Source organism: Pinus tabuliformis, chromosome 1_1 (genome assembly GCF_031772625.1).
Source record: "Pinus tabuliformis cultivar Carrire ecotype Pingquan chromosome 1_1, CPIR1, whole genome shotgun sequence".
NCBI lineage: Eukaryota > Viridiplantae > Streptophyta > Pinopsida > Pinales > Pinaceae > Pinus > Pinus tabuliformis.
This window is the reverse complement of record NC_142297.1, coordinates 641,999,844-642,018,521: the sequence shown is the minus strand read 5'-3', so window position 1 is coordinate 642,018,521 and position 18,678 is coordinate 641,999,844.

Below are 18,678 nucleotides of genomic sequence, written 5' to 3'. Positions count from 1 at the left end.
TTCTTATTATATGAATTACTGTGTTATTATCTTTGCTATTGTTGAATGCATGTATACGATATAACATCGAATCTTCATTTCGTTTCACTATTGAATGTTTTGGTGATTTATTATCTCTTTCACCCATGCATGTATCAATGATATGAATGATTAAGTGTAGTAATTCGCTCTAATCGCTCTGCATAACTAATTATGCAGAGCAATGTTTAAATGGTTTAAACATCTATGCTTAAAGTGTCAGAGTCATCTATATGCCTGCCTTAAAGCACAGATCATCAAACGCTATGCTTTGCCAAGTGATAAATCCCGGGATCCGATTATAGTTATTACATTTTGTTTATAGTTTAGCTGTTCGCTTATTACCATCTTATGTCATAAGCCACTTATCCATCCTGTTTACTTATAATTCTTGGGAAACTGGTCCCATTATCCCCAGTCGGAACCACTATTCCAAACGGAAAAGGAGCTGCACTAAGGTCCGGACCGGGTGGTTTCCCCTTTGTTGTGGCAGCGATTTTCGAGGCCTCAACACTTGTATATATGACATAGAGAAAAATCTTTAAAAAAAGATTTTAAGTATTTTTCTTCTTCTAATAATGGAGATAAAATGTAGTATTGGCATCTGCTCACGTCGTTGAACCATTTAATTATATTCAGCGAATCCTTGAAGATCTGAACCGAATGAATGCCCAGATGAGTAAGCCAACAAAGGAGTAGTTTTAAGGCAAGAAGCTCTACGTAATTATTGGTTCCATTCCCCAATCCAACCGAGGCTTTGAGGCTTCTGTGAGTATTTAGGTGGATCACCAATCCTGCCCCACATTTGTTATTTTGATTGGAGGCCCCGTCAAAGTAAGCCCATGGAGTTCCTTCCCTTATTTGTTCCTCTCTTACAGGTCTTGGGTTTATTTCCCGAATTGGCTCAGGTATACTAGAGTAAATTACAGTGCATCCTACATCAATGTGCCCTGCCGAGGGGTTAAGGTCTTTAAAAATAATGTTATTGCGAGCCAACCAGACACCCTAGGCTATGATTAGGGGTAAATTCCTCAAATTTCCTTTAGGATAATCCTTCCACAATTTATTCCATACTTCTGTTAGTGAATTCCCTTCCCCGGTCATCTTGATCTGAATCAGTCTCCCTGATTCCTTCCATACCTCCTTTTTGAATGAGCATTTTAAGAAGAGGTGGTGAGTCATTGTACATAATTTTTACAAAATGCACACCTCCCTGGGCCCGACTTGTATCTCCTTTGTAATATATCCCAAGTTGGCACTTTGTTTCTAAGAATGTACCAAAAGAACATCCGTGCTTTGGCTAGGCAATTTAGCTTCTAGATGAGGCTAACCCACCATTTCTGATTCCCCCGTCCTTTTCTTGACATAAGAAATTTATAGCCTTGTTTAGGAGAGTAGGAGCCTGAGGGAGCATGTGCCCATACAAGCTGATCTGGTCTATCTCTTAGCTTGACATTGGACCTGGTCAGTTCCATGGTGAAGTTGTGCCACTCCTCCCTCAATTGTTGATTGAGGTTTAGGTCAATCTCAAACAACCAGGCCCTACATATTAAACCTATGCAATATTGTCTCAACATTTTTATGTTGATTTAACTAAATTTTATTGTTTGTCTAATCTCTTTTAATTTCGATGCCCAAAATGGAATTTGCAGCATCAAGATCTCTCATCTCAAATTTAGAGGACAATTGAGTTTTCACATCCTAAATGATTCCCTTGTTGTTTTGAATTTACAACATATAATCCACAGACACGACCAAATAAATAAGATGATCACCAATTAATTTGAGATACACAAAATGATCTACTTTTCTCTTTGTGAAGCCAAGTCCCAATATATAAGTATCAATTTTTCTATACCACGTCCTTGGTATGTCCTTTAACACATACTGAGACTTTTCTAATATGCATACAAACTCTATTTTTCCCTTCACTACGAAGCCTTCCAACTACATCATGTAGATTTCTTCTTTTATATCCCCATGTAGAAATATTGTATTCATGTCCATTTGTTCTATATCAAAATCAAAATAAATAGCAATAGATACAATAAATTTAATAGAATTTAACTTGGAAACTAGAGAAAAAAACTCATCAAAGTCAATTTCCCTTAGCTAAGAATAACCTTCTGCTACTAACCAAGCTTTGTATCTCTCCATTTTTTTTTTGCATTCAATTGCTTAACTCCCATTTGCTTCTAATGGGATTTCTTCTAGCAAGAAACTCCTCTAGATCCCAAGTTGCATTCTTGTCAAACATTGTCATTTCTCCAACCATTGCCTTTTTCTACAGTTCACCATCCTATTACACAGTATTTTGTCACACCTCCCGCTCTTCCTTCTGACATACCCCGAAGTGTCTGAAACATGACCACCATGTAGTGTACTCATCCATATATGCAGCTCAGGTCCTCCCTAAAACAGTGATGAAAAATTCCTTGAACTTCCCCTGAAGAAAACAACTCTAAAACCCTAATTTGAGTATCATTGCTCCCCTAACACTAAAAACCGTGAAGGTCGCTAGTTGCACTATACTAGACCCTCGATGCCAGCGTGCTTTTGGCTTGGATACCAATGATGATCCCTAAAAGGAAATTTTCCCAAAGAGGACATGAAGTTTCGTGATCTAGAGGCTTCCAGAACGATGAGCTGGAGGTTGTTCGGCATGGGTGAGGTCGATTTCTCTCAACTTGGCCTTTTGGTCTTATCCCTATGATCTACCTTGTTGAGATGAGGGCCTTATCCTATCTTTTGGGGAGATCCTAACTCCCTTTCCCTGCTTATATAGTCATCCTCTCTCATTCCCAAATGGTTGGTCTTTGGCTATTTGCACCCTTATGCTGAGATTGTGCCTACATGCAACTCATTTGGCTTGGAGAAGGAGTGCTTGGAGAGCTTGAGCTTGGACTTGGACATTCACTCAAGGAGAGCTTATTGACATCAAGGCTTGGTTGTATGCTTTCTCCTTTATTCTATTAATATATACAACTTCTGGTTTACTTTCCATAAATGTGTGTGTTAATGCATAAATTATCTTAATACTCCTTTATTTGTTAAGTAGGTTACTTTCGATTATGTTATTTGTACTTGTATGCTTTATTGTGTCTTGATCTCTTGTGCAGGCATTCAAACATTGTGAGCAGTAGAATCGAGCCTGTGGCGCAAGAGATTCGAAGTCTTCAACAAAGGAGGATGTTATAGCATTAGAACGAGGTAGGTCATCTTCCTCTTCTCCTATTTCGATTGTAACTTAGGAAAGTGTCTAGTAGATTGTCATGTAGGTTTCTAGTACTACTCATTGGGCTAGAGGGATCGTCTCTGTCCGCAGAGAGGATTTTCCTAGACAACAAAATGGTGACTCCACTAGGGAAGCTATAACCCTTTCCATCTAAGCCTTCAACCTGATTCTATGATGAGATTGACCAACCGTCAGTTTCTTGGCTTGTTTTCTTTTTTGTAGCTACTTGTACTCACTGGTTATTGCTTGATGACACCCAGTTTGTTCTAGGCTTGAAGATTTTTTATTTTTCCCTATTTTTCTCGCCCATCGCGAGGTTCAGCTTTAATAGTCACATTGTCGCTGATTTTTTAATTACAGTCGCACTCATTACCCTGACATCACCCTTTTGCCCATAACAGGCGCAATGATCCCAAAGGATAAGAAAAATTAGGGTTTTCTTCTTATTCTTAGTCTTTTTGGCCTTTGTTAATGATTTTACTATGTGTCTACAATGTATTTGTCTTGGTTGTTATGCTTGTATGACTGTAATTGTCTCTTGACTTGGTTAATGTGTGTTTGAAGCTTCATTTCTTTCTAGAGCTTCTAGGTCACCTTCCACTCATTGTTTGGTCTGCTTTTTTGAGATTGATTGCTCCTGTTCAAGAGTCTTCCTGCAATCAAGACATCTTTTACAAGTTGCTTTTGGTTCATTGATGTGAAGTTGTTTTCATTAGTGTCGTCATGTTGATGCTTTGAAGATTGCTTTAGTTCCATTGTCAAGCATAGATTACAAATTGTTTGCTTTTGTTGAACTGAAAGAAAGTGCTTGTCTTGATTTTTATGTTTCGAAAAGAAAAAGTGAAAGATTTCATCGTTTAAAGTATTTTTGAGACATTTCTTGCATTCGAAATCATAAAGTGAAAGAAATTTTTATTGAGTTGAGTTGATTTCATTTTCCTTTGCTCATTGCATTAGTTTGCATTGATTGAATCAAAGTGAAAGAAAAATCATTATTGCATCTTAGTGAAAGGAAAGTGATTTTCATTTTTATAGGATTGCATCTTGGCACTACATTTGATAGAAAAATGAAAGATTAGATTTAATTTTTACATATTGCACTAGAAAGAATTTCATTGATGCATTTTTCTTGTTTGATGCATTATTTGGTTGTTTCTCTTCCTTTGTTACTTTAGCCTTCATCGAATGAAAAGGTTTCATTTTCATCATTTAGTTGAATTATAGGAATAAGTGACATCGTTGAGCCATCAAATTGAAACTTAATCCAAGATAAACTTAAAATTTACCTCAATTAACCTAAGGAGCATTTGTCACTTAACGCAAATATCTAGAGGTATAAGCTAGAGACATGTTCCAGCACCTTTAAACATAGCAGTTGTTGTTAATTTCCTGCAGTGTATCCTGGGGGTGAAATATCATTCCAGTATGGAAGTATATAGAAGGTTCTCCAGTACTTTTAGGTATATCGGGGGCACTTCAGTATGACAAGTATATAGGGGCGCTCTCGTCGAACAATTCTACATTAGAAAGTGTTAACACTGACTTGTGCTCCCCGTATCGTCGCGTATATTTTGGGAGACCCCATTAGGTTGCTATCCTTTAGCCACGGGTAACTGAGTTTGCTGCCTTGTAAAGGTGATACACTGAACACAACATTCGGGGAGATTGGTCATCGTATGTTAAGTCCTTGGTTTCGGCTAAGCTGTATATAGCAGTTCACAGATACTTGGTAAACCCTTTTGCCTAGAATACCCCTTTTTTATTTTGTTTTGTTGATTTCTAAAATCAATTAATTGATCATGGAAAAACATCCTTCTTGTGGGAATACTCCTTAGTAGATCTTAGGTTGATACCAATGGCAACATTTCCTGAGTCTACCAGTTAAGGAAACCCATCTGATGGGAATCCTAGTCCTTCTTTTGGAAATACTAGTGCTCCTTATATGGCAACGTTGCCCCTTCCTGGATTGACCATTGGTCTACTAGTTTGGTTATTTTCAACCTCGGTGATTCCGAATGTCCAAACTAGTTTTCAACCAAGTTCTCCTCCACCTGAACAACATCAAAATCATGTTGATCCTAAAGTTAATCCCTCGTCTTCTTCACCTATTTCTTCACTCCATTCTTCCTCTTCGCCTGGTGAAAGTTTGTATTCTAGTAACCAAGAAGCTAAGGAGAAGAAGAAGAGGACAAAGAATAAGAAGCAAAATAAGCAAGGGGGAAACCAAGCAACCATTGCTACGGATGCAACTAATGAAGAAAAATCTTCCAACCAGCCCCGAAAAGTAAAATTCCCTTGCATGTTATGTAAGGGTGACCACCTTCTTTAGAATTGTCCTGGTATTCCTAAGGTCTTAGAAGTGTGGTCCATAGATTCACATCGACCTTTATCATCAGCGTCTGGTGATCATGCCTATGATAAACCTTCAACTAGTGACAATAAAGCCTATGGGAAAAAGGGAAAATTCAAATTTCCTTGTAAGTTGTGTGAAGGTAATCATCCCATTCACCTTTGTCCTCTTCTAGGTAAAGCTTCTAAAGAGTTGGAAAACCTTACTACTTCCCAGCCTTGTCTTCCGACTGGTTATCGAAATATTTCCCCTGATCCTTCGCTAGTTGATCAAGTGATTGATCAAAATTCATCTTTGGTCAACCTTGCTCTCTCTAAAAGTGAGTCTCGTGAGTCCATTCTCGACCAACCATTGGTTGAGAAAATGGTATACTTGGCTCCACCTTCAATTAACCATACCTTTCTGATAGAGATTCAACCTCATACTGCTAAGGTTCTTCTGGTTTCTTCAATTTCGAATGAACTAGAGGGAAATCCTTCCACTCCCAAGGAGCATGAGAGCAATTCTCCAGTTCCCATAGAGCAAGAGGGCAACTCTCTTGTTCATACGACACCCACTCCAAGTAGTTTGGTCACTTCTTTTGATTGGAGTCGATTGGCAGGATATCACCTTCTGTCTTATGTGTCTTTCAAAATTACAGTACAGGCTTACCATATGGTCGTGCCTAACACAATCATAGACGAGGGCACATCTGTTAGCATTATGTCCTCAACTGCTTGGAAAGCTTTAGGTTCTCCTCAACATGTCCTCATCACCCAAAATCTGTTAGCTTTTAATAGAGGAACCAGTCAACCGTTAGGGATCCTTCCTAAGTTTCCTATTACTTTGGGAGGAAAGACTGTCTATATCAACGTGATGGTTTTCCAAGGCCCATTGGATTTTAATATAGTCCTTAGTCATGACTATGTTTACATCATGGGAGCTCTTTTCTCCTCCCTCTTTTGAGCGATGTTTTTCTCGCATGAAGGAAACATTGTGATCATTGATCATCTTACATTCATTGGTCCCGAATCAACTCCCGATCAACCATCACCCCCGACACAGGTTAATACATGGCCACCTATTCCATGCCCACATCTACTAATGATCTAGTGGGTGATGTAGTACACCATGGACTTGGGGCATTAGAGCCCGATTTTTCATTTTGATCCTTAGACATGTATCCCTTCCAGAGTGTTGTTCGACCATCTGATGAGAACCTCTTGGAAGCCATGGCCTCTTTTGGGTTGTGATAAAGGGTATGGAGCATAGTTCTTTGTCTTGTGTCAAGCCTTTTAAAAAATGAAACAAGGACCATGAGGATAGTTCTTTTACTATGTCAACCTCGTTAAAAAATGAAATAGATCTCCATGAGCATAATCCTTTCACTTGTGTCAAGCTTGTTAAACAATGAAACAAGGTGTCATCAGTATGGTTCTTTTCTTGTGTCAAGCTCGTTAAAAAATGAAACAAGATCTCGTAAAATCCTAGTCAAGTCTTTCACTTGATCTCGTAAGTGAACCCGCATTCCATCCACTTAGGTGAATGAGATGAAGCTTGGGGGGCATGTACCTCATATTGAGTCATTATGTTAGGGGCATGCAAACTTATTTCAAGCATAGTTTATCTTTGTTTCAAGCTTGTGTAAAAATGAAACCAAATCCGAGCATAGTTTTTTCCCATGTTTCAAGTTTGTGAAAAAAAGAAACCATATTCAAGTATACTAAAGCATAGTTCCCATGTTTCAAGCTTTTGTAAAAATGAAACCATTCCCACTTTACATCTCGTGGTTGTCATTTTTATCAACCTGTTTTTCCAGATGAGCCTTGGTTTTTTCATTTCATCGTCACCATCTCTTTTGTTGATCATACACTTTCACTTGGTTGTTTTACCCTTTCTCGAGGAACATCTGCGATGAGTGGTCCTATTAGCCACTCTCTTGGTTTTTACATGTTTTGAATAGTTCCATCATGATCGAAACCAATTTCTATCCTTTTATACCACTCATTCCTGCAGGAGGAGTCATATTTCAACTCTTTTCTGTCTCTTGAAAAATGAAAATATTGTTGAGTACTTGTCTTTTCAAACTTGTTAAATTAAATTAATTGACGTCATCTCAGTATATGTTTACCACTTTTTCGAGTTGATATTGACTATTTACGAAAAAGATACACCTTAGTCGACATGGTCACGAGGTTCTCTCGAATATTGTTTTCTACCTTTTCGGGTTCAAGGGACAAATTACGAAAAGGGACATGATGGAGTTTTCTTTTTCGTATCTTTTTCAAACTCTCTAAATATGAAAAAGATATCGAGTTATTCTTCCGTCGGACTCGTAAAAAATTAAACGGTGAAAGACTTGTCACCATGATGAGACTGAGTTTATCCTTCCTAGGACTTGCAAAACTCACTATGATGGATTCATTCGAAGAATGAACTTATATGAAAAGCATATGCTATCCCCTTCAAGGTTGCGATAAAAAATAATTGGGGTACTTGCTAAAATTAGTGGGGAAAATGAAAGTGAAACATCCTTTGTATAGGCAGCATGTCGCTCTTGAACATGACACTCTTCTGCTTCTCGTGTCGGATTTTGGATATCCTCACTTAGTCACTTGTCCTCTCGGGTTTGGGTGATCCATTTTTCCTCTCATATGACTATTCCATTTCATCATCATGACCCTTGGTCTTATGTTGAGTCAAATGTTGCAACATTCCAGAGTCGTTTCGTTGATGTTCAAGAGAAGTCATATCTACAATCTATTATCTATACATTGTTTGAACCTTTGCTACAGTCTTGGATCCTATTCATTTCATTCCATTTTATTCCTCATTTCGTGTTGATGATGGGGGACTCATCATGGCCCTCCTTTGATGGGTCACTTCCTGTCGACTTTAGCTCATTATCCAGGAAGATGACTTAAAGACTCCCTTTCAATACCTTAGAGCTTGCATTCCTTAATGGCAAGTTCTTCACATCCGACAATAGCGTTGTCCTGCGTAAGGAACCATTCTTGCTGGCATGGTAAAGGCTCGCTTGTTCGCCCAGTTACCCAGTCGTTCATCCAACGTACGCCAGTCTGGCCGATCATTCTGCTGGCATCTCGCATTCACGATACCCGTTTCATTGCCGCTCGAGGATGTAGTTGTAGATACGTCGAGCCAAGGGTGGCCCCAGCATAAGCAAAATTAGGATTTGAACCAGCAATTTAGGAATAATCGGATGGCTCATCTGAGGATCCTTATTATAGATGGAATCATACCATGAAAAGAAAAATAGGATATCATTCTGCTCCTGCTTCTCCCGATTCATCTCAATCAACCTATTAATCTAACCACTTCCTTGCACTAAGAAGCGCAAGCCCCTCGGTTTTCATCATTGGCCTTCAACCGTATGATTCCACGAGTGTTCGACATCAACTTCATTTTCACATTCACAGATTTTATTGTTGTACCTTGAGAGCCATTGTCATTATTGGTGGTTTCTCTCGTGCCTGTTAATGGTCCACATCATTGGTCGGTAATCAAGTGGTTTTCTAGCATGTTCGACTTTGACACATTCATTCACATGTTAGAATTCGTACTTTGATCGGGTTGGGATGGAGCGCAAGACCCTAAGATTTCTCTGATATAGCTCAGATTGCATGGAGTTATGTATTATCCATGATTATACACATGTTTCTTCTATATGGATGGTTGTGACCATGCCGTGGTACTTTACATTTATGATGATCCTTCAATATCAAGTGGCTGCATCCATACCTTGGATCTTAGATTTATAGATGATCCTTCTCATTTAGATGGTTGCGCCCATGCCGTGAATCTTTTTCATCCTTACTATCCTGATGGTTGTGTCCATACCGTTGATTCATATTTTGATATCAGATATGTATATGTATATGTGTACTTGATTTGCAGGTCTCCTGACAGTGTTTGTTTTCGTCCTTGCAAAAGCTCGTAAAGCATCCCAACCATCACTCCCTGTTATGACTTCATGCTTTAGGGGGCATCTGTTACACAAGTATTTTTTCACACCTCCCGCACTTCCTTGTGACATACGCCAAAGTGTCCAAAACATGACCATCATGCAGTGTACTAATCCAGATATGTAGCTCAGATCCTCCCTAAAACATTAATGAAAAATGCCTTGAACTTCCCTTAAAGAAAAGGGCTCTAAAACCCTAATTTGAATAGCATTGCACCCCTGACACTAAAAACCGCAATGCCAGTGCGCTTTTGGCTTGGATACCAGTGATGATCCGTAAAAAGAAATTTTCCCAGAGAGGACAAGAAGCTTCATGATCTAGAGGCTTCCAGAGCAACAAGCTGGAGGTTGTTCAACATGGATGAGGTCGAGTTCTTTCAACTTGGCCTTTTGGTCTTATCCCTATGAGCTACCTCCTTGAGATGAAAGCCTTCTACTATCTTTAGAGAGATCCTAACTCCCTTTACCTGCCTATAAATTCATCCTCTCCCATTCCCAAATGGTTGGTCTTTGGCTATTTGCACCCTTATGCTGAGATTGTTCCTACATGCTACTCATTTGGCTTGGAGAAGGAGTGCTTGGAGAGCTTGAGCTTGGACTTAGACATTCACTCAAGGAGAGATTATTGACATCAAGGCTTGGTTGTATGCTTCCTCCTTTATTCTATTAATATATACAATTGTTGGTTCACTTTCCATAAATGTGTGTGTTAATGCATCATTTATCTTAATTCTCCTTGATATGTTAAGTACTTTTGATTATGTTATTTGTACTTGTATGATTTGTTGTGTCTTGATCCCTTATGCAAGCATTCAAATGTTGTGAGCAGTAGGACTGAGCCTGTGGCACAAGCGATTCGAAGCCTTCAACAAAGGAGGTCGTTATAACATCAGAACGAGGTAGGCCATCTTCCTCTTCTCCTATTTCGATTGTAACTTAGGAAAGTGTCTAGTAGATTGTCACGTAGGTTGCTAGTCCTACTCATTGGGCTAGAGGGATCGTCTCTGTCCGCAAAGTGAAGATAAATTGTGATGGTACTCTCAAATTGTGAAAACCAAGTCCTCCACTCCTTCGGCCATGCCCCATGGGAGATGATAAAATATCTCGGCCTCCCCATCATAATTGGGACCAATAAGAGGTTGCTGTGGACTGAAATCATCGGCAAAATTAAATAAAAAATCGCTTCCTGGGGTGGACACTGGCTCACAAAAGGAGGCAAGGTAATTCTGATTAAATCCGTGTTATCGGCTCTCCCAATCTATCAAGCAGCTTTCCTTCTTGCTCCAAAGAGAGTGACAGATCAAATATCCAGAATCCTACGCGACTTCCTCTGGCAAGGGGGGAAGGGAAACCATCAAAAAATTCATCTAGTCAAATGGGAGATGGTGAAACGATCAATTCCGGAAGGAGGCCTGCAAATCCGCGACCCAGCTCTTGTAAATTTGGCGATGGGAGGGAAAATTCTGTGGAAACTTTTTAAGGATCCAAAGCACCCTGTCAGCGAAACGTTGAAATCCAAATACGCCCATAATGTGCCGCTCAGGAACCTACAGGTAAGCCAAATTCCCAACAGCACTCAAGTCTGGAAACTCTGCAACAGAAGTTTAAATCTCTTCAAAGGAAAGGCGTATAAAATTCCAGGTAATGGCAAACGCACAAATCTGTGGTTTGACCGAATTATGGATCGAAATCCGCTCTCGGAGGCAGAAGAAATCGTTGGGATAAAAGACTGGCTGGAACGCGCAGGGATCACCAGCGTGTTTGATTTATCCAAATGGGATAGGCATGGAGATTGGCAGGGATGGGACTTCTTCGAAGTTCCTGATTGATTACAATAATAGAAGCATATCCTCGAAGAAATGCTAGAAGATGCGGCCCCAGTAAATAGAAAATCGAAAGACAGTTGGGGATGGGGGCATTCTGGAACTTATACTACAACAGAAGCGTACAACGCCATCCAACCAAACAGGAACAACAGTAAAGCACCGAAGTTCTGGAAGAAAGTTTGGGAACCACTCGCTCTACCTAAGGTAAATTTCTTCTTCTGGACACTGGCCCATGATAAGCTTCTAACCGGAGATAACTTGATGAAAAAAAACATTGCAGGTCCGCACAGATGTGAGATGTGCAGAAGCAGCTTAGAAACTGCCAAGCATCTCTTCATGGAATGTAAGTTTGCAAAAGAAGTATGGGGACTCACCCTCCATGAGCTACAAATCATAGTTCCTACCCACAACTCAGTAGCTGATATATTCGATTCATGGAATCATTGTTATCCCAACAAAATTCCCATCAAATCCATCTGGAGGAAAGTCTGGAACGCCATACCCAAATTTGTGTGCTGGCAGATTTGGCTGTCCCGGAATGATCTGATATTTAATGAAAAGGCGCACACACCCCTCTCCGTAGCGGCAAAAGCTAAGTCTTTTCTCCTAGAAGCAGTGCAACAACAATACTTTACAGGTGATCCATTGCTCCTCCCGGAAGAAGAGAGGTGGTTGGGTCCCCTCTACCCTCAACCACGGAAGCAGCTAACAGCCCCTCAAGCAGGAAACCAGGCCTGGCGCAAAAGAGACTCTGAAGAAAACTTCCAAGAATGGTGGAGAAAGCAAAAAATTACAACAATATTCTTCGATGGAGCCTCCAAAGGCAATCCTGGGGCAGCAGGAGCTGGAGGGGTCATCTACGCCCCGAACGGAATAAGAAGGGACAGTTTTTGTTGGGGCATCGGGCAGAAAACCAACAATCAAGCGGAGATTCTAGGCCTCCTCAAAGCTTGTCAAATCGCCAGGGACAAAGGAGACAAAGAATTCCAAGCTTTTGGAGATTCAGAGATCATAATTAAAAAATTAAACACGGGAAATCTGTTCACTAATGCAAGCCTCAACAAAACTCTAAATAGGCTGAAGAGAGTTCTGCTCGATTTCGACTCCTACAAATTCCTCCACATTCTCAGAAATTTGAACAAAGAAGCAGATCTGATGGCGAACAAAGGGTGTACTCTCGGGAAAGGCCAACTTTTCACAAACGATGAAAGTTCATTCCATCCCTGCAATCCTTGAGGAAATGGTATTTTGTAATAGCTCAAAAGACAACATTAGAATCAGAAACAGAAGAAATGTATTGTTGGCTGCCATGGTGTAAGTCCAAATTTCTCACCAAATAAATAAAATCATACCCGTTTGAGTTAAAAAAAAAAAAACAAATATATTAACAAATCAAAACAGAAAGCATCGTAGTCTATATAGACTAACAACTACCTTAAATAAGGTTTGTCAAAATCTTACCCGGTGGTGTCCTCTTTGATCCAAAGATCTTTCTACCATTTTTAACTAGTGATCATAATGGGTAAGTCTTGGTTTTCACAATTTATCTTCACCAATTTCTAGTTTCATTTATGAAGTTATTAATCACTAAAGTATGGATAAATGCAACAATAAGAGGAGAGGATATTAACAACCTTTCAATTTTTTTATAAAAACATCCCAAAAGATAATATCAATAAATGGAATATATATATATATATATATATATATATATATATATATATATATAAGATTGTGATAATGAAATATTTAGTTAATTTAAATAAAAATGAAAAACAAGATTAAATTAGATGAGATTTTTAAATAAAAATTAAAAATTGAGTTTAATTGTATTAAAAATGTTATCTTTGGTACTAAATTTATTTTTATTTTTTTCTTTTAAAACAAATATATTAACAAATCAAAACTGAAAGCATCATAGTCTATATATACTAACAACTACATTAAATAAGGTTTGTCAAAATCTTACCCGGTGGTGTCCTCTTTGATGCAAAGATCTTGCTACCATTTTTAGCTAGTGATCATAATGGGTAAGTCTTGGTTTTCACAATTTATCTTCACCAATTTCTAGTTTCATTTATGAAGTTATTAATCACTAAAGTATGGATAAATGCAACAATAAGAGGAGAGGATATTAACAACCTTTCAATTTTTTTTTTTTATAAAAACATCCCAAAAGATAATATCAATAAATGGAATTACATATTAAATTGTATCGTTTGAATCACTGGTGCTCTAAATCCCTGTATAAGGGATATGTGTAGGTATTATGACTGTTTATGTCTCTGTCTCAAACATATTTTGTCTAGCCTTTAGCTACATATGATATGATTTCACTCCAAGAGATGACACTTTTGGGTGGAAAAAATGGTTGCTCAATTGAGCCCTTTTTAAGCACTCGATCGACCCGTTTGAGCACTTAAACAATGTAACCCAATGTTATTTAGGAGCTCGATTTAGCCATGTCTTTGCTGCAGTGAAATGAAGGAGATTGAGTTTTATATTTATTTTCTGGCTCAGGTAAGTTTTATTATATGGAATTGAATTTCAATATGTTATTTATTAATTTATATGTCATTGTACTAATTTACTTCATTATTTCTTTTGTGTTTGATAATTAGGTACAACACTAGCATGTTGCCTTCAAAAAGGAAGAAATTGCATTGCAATTGAAAACGATCCAATACAGTGCAATTTCATTTAGAAAATAATTAATGCTCTTCAATTTCTTCCAGATGCAATGCAAGAAATTGGGTTGAAGAAAGGGGACTTTAGTGAATCACGTCTGGCAAAAAAGGCAAAGGAACCCCAACCACCATTATATGGAATGTTTGGAAAGACATACATTGGGAGATTCGCAAACATCAAAGATCCATTAGAAGAGGAAAATGAGCAAAAGGAAGCAGAAAATATTGTGGAAGAAGACAATGATGAAACTCTAGAGGACGAAGAGTTTAGATTACGTGACATTGTTGATTAAATTTAAGTTATGCTTGGAAATCAAGCTTTGCAATGTTTTGACTTTGACATTTTATGAGAAGAGTAAACACTCAATGAAGGTTGTTATACATTCAATATTTGTAATATGTGATTTTCACATTAATTTTTAAATTAGTCATTATTTTTTGAATTTTTTTTTTGATTATTATTTTTTTTACATGAAATTCATTAAATAAATAAAAAAAAAAACTAAACTATTATTTAACAATTTTTAGTTAAAATTTTCGTATAAAAATTGTGATTTGACATGTCAATTCTAGCAAAAAAATTATCAAAACATGTAGTTTTTTAGTTATATTTATGTTAAAAATGGTTATTTTTATGTCCATTGTTAAAAAATATTGTTTTTTAGAAACAATTATTTCATGTAGATTGAAAAATTAATTAAGGATGTCTAAATATGTTGAATATAGAAAATTCAAAATATCGACCTTCTAATTTAAAAATGCACAACAATAAAAACCTCACTACAAAAAAATTAAAACAAAAATAAAAAACAAGAAAATATGAAGAAAATGACCACTTCAAAAATGATTAAATTTACAAAATAATTATTTACATTTCATACATTAGAAAATTTAAAGTCAAAAAATAGGTCTTTTAAAAAAAGGGTCTGATGCAGAATACCCACTTTTTTAAATCAACATGAAAATCACTACCATTCTAAAACGTAATGTACATAAAAAAAATTAAAGTGCCAAAAACTATGCTCTAAAAAAAACATGTGTGTTCTGCATCACCCCTTTTCAAAATCAGGTCACTTTTTTGCTATCTCTACGAAACGGGTAACAATATCAGTTCCCGTTTCAAAGTTTACATAGTTATCTCCGGATCAGCTCTAAAGGCTTGACCCCTTCTCATTATGCTCACAATTCTTCAGATAAAGAGTACATAAATGTGCTAACAAAAACAATGGCTTGTTTCCCCTTCAAGGAAACATTCTTCTGCAAATAATTCTCACCATATGACAACCTACAGTTAGTCATGAAACAATCAACAAGCTAAGGGCTCTCAAATCAAGACCCCATACTCTAACTTCCAAGAGCATAAATAAGTACAACAATCCACTTGAAGTACTTAAACAAGTCTCTTTCTCCATACACATATAGAGAAAAGAAGAAAAAAAGATATAGAGTTGTTGTAATGGTTGCTGCAGGAACACATATGGAGGCTGGAATACCCCTACAAGGTCATCTCCATCATGGAACTCCTCCATAAACTGAATCAACACTCTAGTTGACCAGGGCACCAATAGGATTCACTTTACAAAAATACTATCCAGAAGTGCTCCTTTTACTCTGAAACCTATTCCAATGAGTTCAGAATGGCCAAAAATGGTTGTCTAGCCTCTTTTTACATCCAATTTGGTCGAAAATTGCCTTAGTTATGACTTCTGCCAGTCTCATCACAGTTTCCTCCTCCAAATTTAGCTTACTGCCAGTTAAATTCATTAACCGCAGACAAAACTAGTAATTCTACCACAAACAACAGTTCTGCCATTAATCCCTCCAATCTTGCGGTTAAGGGCCGAGTGGTCACACTTGCGGTTAGGTCCGGCGTCTACGGCAACGATCCCGTAGTCTGTCGGATATTGCAATCGGCGTGCGAGGGGTAATACACATAAGACCTTAATGCATGAACATGCCATCTAGCGATAAGGCAGACTCGCTGGAATATTTAGCTACAACTCTGAGTCAAATCGCGTCCGAAATCTCCCATCACTAATCGCAATTCGGCGACGAAGCAATGGTAATGGAATACGGGGCTTTCTACGATTGCGATATATGATTAATCGCATCGCATCCATGCTTGAACCAGGGGCTGATTACCATGACTTTACACGATGTACGATTGCGATTGCATCGCAACCCAATCCTTGCAGAAGCCGAGGCCGATTCTTGTCGCCGATGCGATTGCAATATGCGATTGCATCACATTGCAACTCCATACCCTGTCAGGGTCGGGGCCAATTCTTGTAATGTGATCCGCCTTTTGACTGCAATTGCAGATATGTGAGGGCCAATGGCAAAGCGACACTTGGTGCCTCCCGATTGGCTAGGACCCTTGCCATGTCATCTAATCCTGCTATGTCATCAAGTCAACCCTGAACTTTGATGGCTCTAACTTATGTATATGAGCTCTGATCTGAGTGTCATTCACACCATTGGATTCAGAATGACAAGCTCTTCATTCTGAATCTAAGTTTATCAAAATTTTGACACTTTGAATTTTTGACAAATTTTTAGCTCCTGATCACTCTTCCCCACTAAAAATCTTTTGGTCTCCAAAAGCATTAAATAATCTTCAACTGCCTTGTACTTTGTCTACACCACAAGTATCCTACATGTCATCCTTCATTTTCCTTCACCTTTGTTCTTCGGAGCCATAAGCGATGAGATGACACTTGCATCCCTTGCAAATCTGTAGTACAATCTTGCAAATTACATGTTTCGCTATGCGACAAAAAAAATCAACTCTGATGTTCTTCTCGACCTGTCCATGTCACTATGGGCATCCACAACAACATCCTTCCCAAGAAGAATTCCAAGAAGATTATCTGCAAAATCCTTATCAAGGATAAGATCTTAAAAGACTTTGTCAAATGAACCCAAAAAAAGCTTCACATAGTGAATACTCGCATAACTCAAGTGCTACACACATTTGGAACATACTAAATGTGTTGCAACTACTCATACAACAGTGTAAAAATGCTTTTTACAAAATGTTTTCAAGAAAGCATTTTACAAAATGGAATGAACTTGACTCCCAAATTTCTCCATTCAAACTGACTATCAACAAGCCAAACTAGCATTGTAATGCTTAAAGAAAAACATTGTTGCATATAAGTGATTTAGTTATGAACATCACTTTTACAAAATACCCAACTATGGGGATATGAAACTAGTGCAAAACATAAACTTACAGACTTCAGTTGGACAAATAGTTCACCCATTTCTTAGTCAACCAGGTGAATGAACCCTCTATTTGAACTTTCTCTTCTTTTGAATTTGTTTCAGGGATGGTCGCACTTGCGCCACTTTTTCTGTTGTCGCTTCCTCTTCTAGTGCTAGCATGAAATGATTGCCCTTACCAGGATGAAGATGTGGAAAATGTTTCCAACACTTCTCGACCCAATGCCCAACGATATTGCAGTGAGTATAGAAGTTTTTTTGAGCTCCTCTCGGCTCATTTGCCTTTATCTTTGGATAATATTTTCTCCTTTTAGTCTCAATTCTGGTAGACATAAACATCTTCCTGGTGATCGCTTTCCTTTTCTCGCACTTATCTACACAATGGTTAGATGAAAGGCAAAAGGTGCATGGAAAATTTTTCCTTAACACATTATTCAAATCCATGTTTTGTTTTCCATCATGAAAATAATTTGCTTTAACAACATTGGAATTAACATAACTCAAATGAACAAAACGATTATACCTCTGTCTATTGTCCTTTGGATTACGTTGCCTATGTGAGGAACTTGCGTGGCAGGAAGAACTGTGCTTCCCCTCTTCTTCGACATTGGCATCTCTCTGTGGAGATGTTTTCCCCTTCGAATCCTCCTTACATTTGAGGAACCTTACGGGAATTAGTTATGGGTGCAGGCTCCAACACCTTGCCTCCTCGTGTCCTCCCTTACGACAATAGGAACACGTGACCCATGAATCATCATTAGAAGACCATTCTTCTTTGGCGACATAGCCTAAGCCTTCGTATTTAGGCCTCTCTTTGGCTGCAATTGGATTTTTAATGCCCTACTGATTTACTCCATGGCCTCCTCCCTTGTAACCCATCTTGGTCTAGAGTTTGGATCAAATGCCTCTACTGTGTTCAAAGGATGCAAATGAATTTACATCAATACTTTCACATAAGGAAGAAGCATGTAAATTCTTACCATTTGCTGCATCCTTTGATTGGTATACGAAGATGTTTTTGAATTTCCTTTTAATTTGAGATGTGTCCTTTTGGACTCTTCGACTCTCTTCTTTTAGCTCCTTAGATTTGGGTGCTGATAGAACCTCATCTTCCACATCATGTGGATAGAAGGTACAAACTTGTCCATCTACCTTCTTTGAAGGACTTTCTACACTAGCATCTTGCATAATAGTTGTAGAAAAACATGAATATTGTGGAGAAGATGGTGGTTTATCACCATTCTTGTTACCTTCTTCCCTTAGAGAACATTCTCCTCTTGGAGGTCTAGATCCTTCACCTTGAAAATTGGTATTCCTCTCTTCATAGAGGACTTTCACCATTTCTACCATGTCTAAGAAAGCCTTTCTGAAAT